The sequence below is a fragment of the Podarcis cretensis genome (assembly GCF_951804945.1).
Source record: "Podarcis cretensis genome assembly, chromosome: 4".
Lineage (NCBI taxonomy): Eukaryota > Metazoa > Chordata > Lepidosauria > Squamata > Lacertidae > Podarcis > Podarcis cretensis.
In genome coordinates this window covers 860,523-868,003 of record NC_137173.1, presented here as the reverse complement: position 1 = coordinate 868,003, position 7,481 = coordinate 860,523, and the positions used below count along the sequence as shown (strand labels likewise).

At 47.8% G+C, this 7,481-nt stretch overlaps 2 protein-coding genes across 2 annotated transcripts in view; both read right to left on the bottom strand.

Moving 5' to 3' along the window:
* Positions 1–2,383, bottom strand: part of LOC307214883 (uncharacterized protein) — a 42,120-nt gene extending 39,737 nt beyond the window's left edge. The window contains exon 1 of the mRNA XM_079973954.1: positions 2,266–2,383. The gene's annotated coding sequence lies outside the window, so the exon portion shown is untranslated. The remainder of the gene's footprint in view (positions 1–2,265) is intronic.
* LOC307214766 (uncharacterized protein) overlaps positions 1–7,481 on the bottom strand; it is a 102,651-nt gene that overhangs the window by 78,191 nt on the left and 16,979 nt on the right. The window lies entirely within an intron of this gene.

Genomic DNA, 7,481 nt, shown 5'->3' with positions numbered 1-7,481 from the left:
ATAAAAGTGAACCGGGAAGGGCTGGGTGATGGGCTCTGTGGGGTGGTGAATGCTTCCCTCTGTGAGGGAGCCTTCCCAGACCCGCTGAAAGAGGTGGTCATTAAACCGCTACTTAAAAAAACATCTTTAGACCCAGACAATTTGGCCTGGCATGCTCTGGTCCAGGGGGTCGCGAAGAGTCGAACACAACTAAACGACTAAACAACAACAACAACAATTTGGCCAACTATCGCCCAGTCTCAAATTTACCATTCTTGGGCAAGGTGATTGAGCGGGTGGTTGCCAAACAACTCCAAGCACACCTGGAGGATGCGGACCAAGCACACCTGGAGGATGGTGGGGGGGGGAATGAGTGTTCAGACCCCTGGGCTCTCACTTGTGGGGTGCCTCAGGGTTCCGTCCTCTCCCCCATGCTTTTTAACATACATATGAAGCTACTGGGAGAGATCATCAGGGGGTTTGGGCTGGGTGTTCATCAGTATGCGGATGATACCCAGCTCTACCTCTCCTTTAAATCAGAACATGTGAAGGCGGTGAAGGTCCTGTGTGAGTGTCTGGAGGCGGTTGGAGGATGGATGGCGGCTAACAGATTGAGGCTGAATCCTGACAAGACAGAAGTACTGTTTTTGGGGGACAGGAGGCGGGCAGGTGTGGAGGATTCCCTGGTCCTGAATGGGGTAACTGTGCCCCTGAAGGACCAGGTGTGCAGCCTGGGAGACATTTTGGACTCACATCTGTCCATCGAGCTGCAGATCAATTCTGTGTCCAGGGTGGCTGTTTACCAGCTCCATCTGGTACGTAGGCTGAGACCCTATCTGCCAGCTGACTGTCTCGCCAGAGTAGTGCATCCTCTAGTTATCTCCCGCTTGGACTACTGCCATGCACTCTACGTGGGGCTACCTTTGAAGGTGACCCAGAAACTACAACTATCGTAATCCAGAACGCGGTAGCTAGACTGGAAGCTGGTGACTGGGAGTGGCCGCTGTGACCACATAACAACAATCCTGAAAGGCCTACATTGGCTACCAGTACATTTCCAGGCACAATTCAAAGAGTTGCTGCTAACCTTGAAAGCCCTAAATGGCCTCAGTCCAGTAGTCCTGAAGGAGCATCTCCACCCCCATTGTTCTGTCCGGACACTGAGGTCCAGCACCAAGGGCCTTCTGGCGGTTCCCTCATTGCGAGGAAGGTTACAGGAAACCAGGCAGAGGGCCTTCTCGGTGGTGGCACCCGCCCTGTGGAACCCTCTCCCATCACATGTCAAGGAAATAAACTACTATCTGATGTTTAGAAGACATCTGAAGGCAGCCCTGTTTAGGGAAGTTTTAAATGTTTGATGTTTCATTCTGTTTTTAGTATTCTATTGGGAGACACCAAGAGTGGGTGGAGTATAATTATTATTATTATTATTATTAGAACCAGCGCTGGATTGCACCACAGCCCAAACCATGAGGTATCTGGAGGAGGAGGAGGAGGAGAAGGAGAAGACAAAGAAAGCAGACTCCTGGGGTGGGGTCCCTTTTTCTTTGCTCTGAGGGCCAGGTATGTACCTGGCAAACCCCATGAGGGCCAAAGACATTGCCCTTGAAATTTAGGAAACTAATTTATTATGATTATTGTCTTAGAGAGCTTAACACATGCACAGCCATTGATGCCCTGGTCCCTGGAGGCTCAGTGAGGAGCAGCGCCCATTTCCGGCTCAGCTGGTTTTCCAGCACCAATCCCTTTGGGAGAGAGAGGATGTGGTCCTGGGATGCCCTGCTCTGGGTGCGAGGGGATTGCTGCCGTGGCCTCCGTGGGGAGCTGCCCTGGGAGACACTGGGAGACACTGGGAAACTGGTCCCCAATGCAGCAGCCAGACTATGGGCTGGGAACCCTCTCTTTATTCCTGGCCTCTCTTTCTCACCTTTCCCTCCCTCCCTCCCCGTGGGTTTTGTTTGGGGGGGTGCCTAGTCCACCTCCTCCTCCAGCTTTGGAAAACCGCTTGCACCTGTTCCCTCTGTTGTGCAATGACGATGAACAATGTCACACCGAGTCCTAGGGACTCCTTTGTTTCAAGAAAGGAGATTTTTTCTGAAGGGGGGGGCAGAAGGCCAGATGAGTTTGGGATCCTCTGCTCTGCAGGAAGGAGGGAGAGCGCTGCAGCCCTGGCCCCTCCCTGGCAGGACCCTCTCCTCCTCCCTGACTTGGGGTCCCCCCCCCCCTGCAGGAGCAGATCCGCCCCCCCCCCGGCCTCCTCCCCTGCTGCAGCCCTGGGACCCCCACCAGATCCCAGAGAGAGAGGAGACTCACCAGATCCCAGGAGGGGAGAGCGAGGCAGCCCTTGCAGGAGAGACACCCAAGCAGGAAAGGACTGGGGAGGGAGGGAGGGGCCTTGGCTCTGGAGGACCTGCCCCTTCCATCCACTTCCTGTCCTCTCTAGGAAGGCAGCTCAGTTCCCTTTAACCCTTGCCAAGCCGAGTCCCCCCAGCTCAGCCCCCCCCCTTGCATTGCACACTCACGTGGCCAGGGCAGAACTCTGATTTCTATTCATTTCTGTCATTCTGAATGGCTCTAAGGGGGCAGCTTCCTCCTGGCTCCGCCTATGGCAAGGGATCCTTTTTTGGGGGGGGGTCCTTTGGCTCTTGGCTGGGCTCTGAGCATCTCCCTCAGTCCCTTTTTGGGGGGGGCCTTTGGCTCTTGGCTGGGCTCTGAGCATCTCCCTCCGTCCCTTTGGGGGGGGCCTTTGGTGCTTCAGGTTAAGAACAGTTTCAGGTTAAGAACAGACCTCCGGAACGAATGAAGTACTTAACCCGAGGTACCACTGTGAATACTACAGTATAAGGTTTAAGTCTCTTTCTGCTGCTTCTCTCTCACCCCCGAACTTAGTTATGAGGGGTCTTTCCGTGAGGTACTTTTGACACAGCCCAGCTTCCTTCACAGCCAGGGGCCACTTTTCCTGGGTTCCCCTCAGGTATTTTCCTTCGTATGCCAGACCCAGGGGATCCTCTCAGCCCTTGCCACGGACTTGGGAATCTCCTTTTCCTAGAAGATCTCTCTCCTCCTGACTGGAAGGAGACCCCAGAAGAAGAAGAGGGGAGTCTTCCCACAGCTTCTCCCTCCAGACCCTCAACATGGTCTCCCCATCTCAGCTGTGAGGCTCCTTCCTCTGGCTCCATAGATATTCTCCTCAGAGCGGAGGATCCACTCAGATCAGAGCCACTTCTCCCTCCCTCCCTCCTCCCTCTCCTCATCCCCATCTTCTCCCAACCTTCCCTCTCTCCCATCTCTTTTTTTTATACAAATATTTATTAAAGTTTAACAAATACAGAGAAACGAAAGACAAACAATAAAAGATTACAATAAAAAAGGAAAAAAAATATTGGAAAAACAAAACAAAAAAAGACAGAAGCATTTTAAAAACACAAACATTTAAAAAGGAAAAAAGAATAAAAACCATATTTTCATATCCTTATTTTACATTTACTTATTTCCTTGGCTTCCTCAAACCTCCCTCTTTGTATTCCAGTCCAATTAATTATTTCAGCAAGTCCTTTCCCTCTTTCTCAAATTTAAATCCAAACTTCTTCTTAACGCCATTTAGCCTTAAATTTTACCCTTTAACCATATTCAATCTATTCTTACTTAATTCTTAATAACATTTCTTCTAAAGCCGGATAACTTCTTTCCAACAACCTCCTAACATTCATTAATTTTACAATATTTCTGTAAATAATCTTTAATCTTTTTCCAGTCTTCTTCCACCGACTCTTCTCCCTGGTCTCGGATTCTGCCAGTCATTTCCGCCAGTTCCATATAGTTCATCACCTTCATCTGCCATTCTTCCAAAGATTATCGGGCAAATGATAGATTTTTGCCAGCTTGACTGGTGTCATGTACCACCTGTAGATCATTTTCATTAAATTCTCTTTCGAGGCATTACATGCCGTAAACTTCATACCTGTGGTCCATAACTGTTCCCAGTCAGCCATCATAATGTTATGTCCAACATCATGTGCCCATTTAACCATAGCAGATTTTACCGTTTCGTCCTGAGTGTTCCATTTCAACAGCAAGTTATACATTTTTGACAAATTCTTAACTTTAGAATCTAACAATTCTGTTTCCAATTTTGATTTTTCCACTTGAAAGCCTATTTTTTTATTCACATTATATACTTCCCTTATTTGATAGTAATGGAGCCAGTCTCGCACTTTATTCTTTAATTTTTCAAAGGTCTGCAATTTTAACCTGTCACCTTCTTGTTCCAGAATTTCACAATACTTCGGCCAATTGGCCTCCATACTGAGTTTTTCATCTCAAATCCCCTCAGAAATGGCTCCCTTTATTTTCCCTCCAAAAGTGCTGGCGCCACCCCCCTCTGGGTAGCCAATCAGAAAGCGGCTCTGGCCCCCTGGTGGAATGGTGAGGCACTGCACCCCAGACTCTGCTCTGGCTCTGCTGTCCGTCACAGCAGCCAGCTGCCCCAGCAGGCCTTGCCATCTCCCCACCGCTTGAGCCGTCCTCCATTGTCTCCCGAGAGAGACGGATGAGGAGAGAGCCATTCAGGGGCCACAGGAAAGGGGCATCGGGGGCCGACAGAGGCAAACTGGAGTGGGGAACCATCGCCGAAAGGATGCCTACCTCTCTCTTATTCTAAAAGATCACGCCACATATTTCCACGAGTGCTGGGTAGATTCCGGCAACAGTCTTCACAATTTATGTATTCAGTAAACATTGGCCACGTGTTATAAAAGGAATACGGACTGTGTTCCCCCACCTTTTGGATACTTAAATTGTGATGCCCAGAACTGAACACAGTATTCTGGGTGGGGCCTGACCAAGGCAGAATAAAGTGGTACTATTCCTGCCCTTGATCTGATTCTGCCTTCTGCGACATTGGCCTCCGCTCCCCGTTTGGTGTCGTCCGCAAATGTGATAAGCATCTCCTCAGTTCCTTCATCCAACTCATTCATAAAGACGCTGAACAACAACGGGCCCAGGACTGAACCCTGCAGCACCCCTCTTGTCACTTTCCCCCAGGATGATGAGGAACCAATGAAGGAGTCCTCTTTGGGTTTGAGTTACAGATAGGCAGCCGGGTTGGTCTGCCCATGTTGGTCTGCCATTGAAGAAGTGTGCATGCACACGAAAGCTCATACCAAGAACTAACTTAGTTGGTCTTTAAGGTGCTACTGGAAGGAAATTTTTTTTCCCTCTTTGGGTTTGGTCAGTCAAATCCCATTAACAGTTTCCTTGTTCAGCCCACATTTTACCAGTTTCTCACAGAAAGATCACTGGAGACTTTGTCAAAAGCCTTACACTGAAATCAAGATGCACTATTTCCACAGCTGTTCCCTGATCAACAAAGTTTGTAACTCCATCCATAAAAAGGGGAGGAGAGATTTCTCTGGCTTGACTTGTTTTTGGGAAAGCCATGCTTTCATCCTGTATGTTTCTGTTGTGAAATCTTCAGATGGAGGGCATTTTAAATATTAAAAATGATAATAAATATGGATATTGACAAGCTGAAACATGTGCAAAGGAAGGTGATTTATGTATTGATTTAATTTGTATACTACCCAACCCAGTGGTGCCAACTTGAATAAAATATTGGTGGGGGGCCAGGTAAGGCCTGCCTTGCACAATCGCATGATGCATAAAGGGCATTGGAATGGCAATGCCTATCAACTGGGGGGGGGGTGCCCCCCTCAAATATATCATTGGGGAGCAAAATCCCCTCAGCCTCTAAAAGTCGACTCCTGTTCCCACATGTCTCAGGACTGTTACAACATAAAAAGACAATATAAAAACACATAATATACATCTGTAACCCCCCTCACTACCACATTTTAAAAGGGAATTAGATGTCAATTAGGCAAAGGCCTGGTTAACAAGGTGCAGATTTGCCTGGCTCCTAAAGCTGGATAATGGTTTTTCCAACCGTTGCATGGATTCTTTGATGGGAACTGAGATTGCGGCTGTGACTGAAGCTCTTTCCACATTCCACACACTGATAGGGTTTCTCCCCAGTATGAATTCTCTGATGGGAATTGAGATTGGAGCTCTGACTGAAGCTCTTTCCACATTCCACACACTGATAGGGTTTCTCCCCTGTATGAATTCTTCGATGGGAAGTGAGCTTGGAGCTCTGACTGAAGCTCTTTCCACATTCCACACACTGATAGGGTTTCTCCCCTGTATGAATTCTTCGATGGGAAGTGAGATCACTCTTACGACTGAAGCTCCTTCCACATTCCACACACTGATAGGGTTTCTCCCCAGTATGAATTCTTCGATGGGAAGTGAGCTTGGAGCTCTGACTGAAGCTCTTTCCACATTCCACACACTGATAGGGTTTCTCCCCTGTATGAATTCTCTCATGCTTAGTGACATGGGAGCTCTCACTGAAGCTCTTTCCACATTCCATGCACTGATAGGGTTTCTCCCCAGTATGAATTCTCTGATGGGAAGTGAGATAGGAGCTCGTACTGAAGCTCTTTCCACATTCCATGCACTGATAGGGTTTCTCCCCAGTATGAATTCTCTGATGGGAAGTGAGAGAGGAGCTCGTACTGAAGCTCTTTCCACATTCCACACACTGATAGGGTTTCTCTCCTGAATGAATTCTCTGATGGGAAGTGAGAGAGGAGCTCTCGCTGAAGCTCTTTCCACATTCCCTGCACTGATAGGGTTTCTCCCCGGTATGAATTTTCTGATGGGAAGTTAGATGGCTTCTCTGACTGAAGGTCTTTCCACATTCCATGCACTGATAGGGTTTCTCCTCTGTATGAATTCTTTGATGGGAATTGAGATTGGAGCTCTGACTGAAGCTCTTTCCACATTCCATGCACTGATAGGGTTTCTCCCCTGTATGAATTCTCTGATGCTTAGTGAGATGGCAGTTCTTATTGAAGCTCTTTCCACATTCCATGCACTGATAGGGTTTCTCCCCTGTATGAATTCTCTGATGCTTAGTGAAAGCAGAGCTGTGATTGAAGCTCTTTCCGCATTCCACACACTGATAGGGTTTCTCTCCTGAATGAATTCTCTGATGGGAAGTGAGATGGCAACTCTGACTGAAACTCTTTCCACATTCCATGCACTGATAGGGTTTCTGCCCAGTATGGATTTTCTGATGCTTAGTGAGATGGCCTCTCTGACTGAAGCTCTTTCCACATTCCACGCACTGATAGGGTTTCTTTCCAATGAGAATTCTTTGTTGGGAAGTGGAATGGGAGCTCTGACTGCAGCTCGCTCCATACTCCAAAATTTTGCGTGGTTTCTCCTCTCTGGGGGTTTTGTCATGTTCATCCTTGTTCTTGTTTTCCAATTTATCAAAATCTGCAATGGAGACAAAAAAGGGATTAGAGTCTCAGGAACAAATCAAGAACTGAAGGGGGTTGGGCCTTTGTTCATTGCCTTTGTTGGTTGTCATTAACCAACATTTTTATTCATATATTCTAATGGATTGTTGAATGTTGATTTGTTTGATATACAGT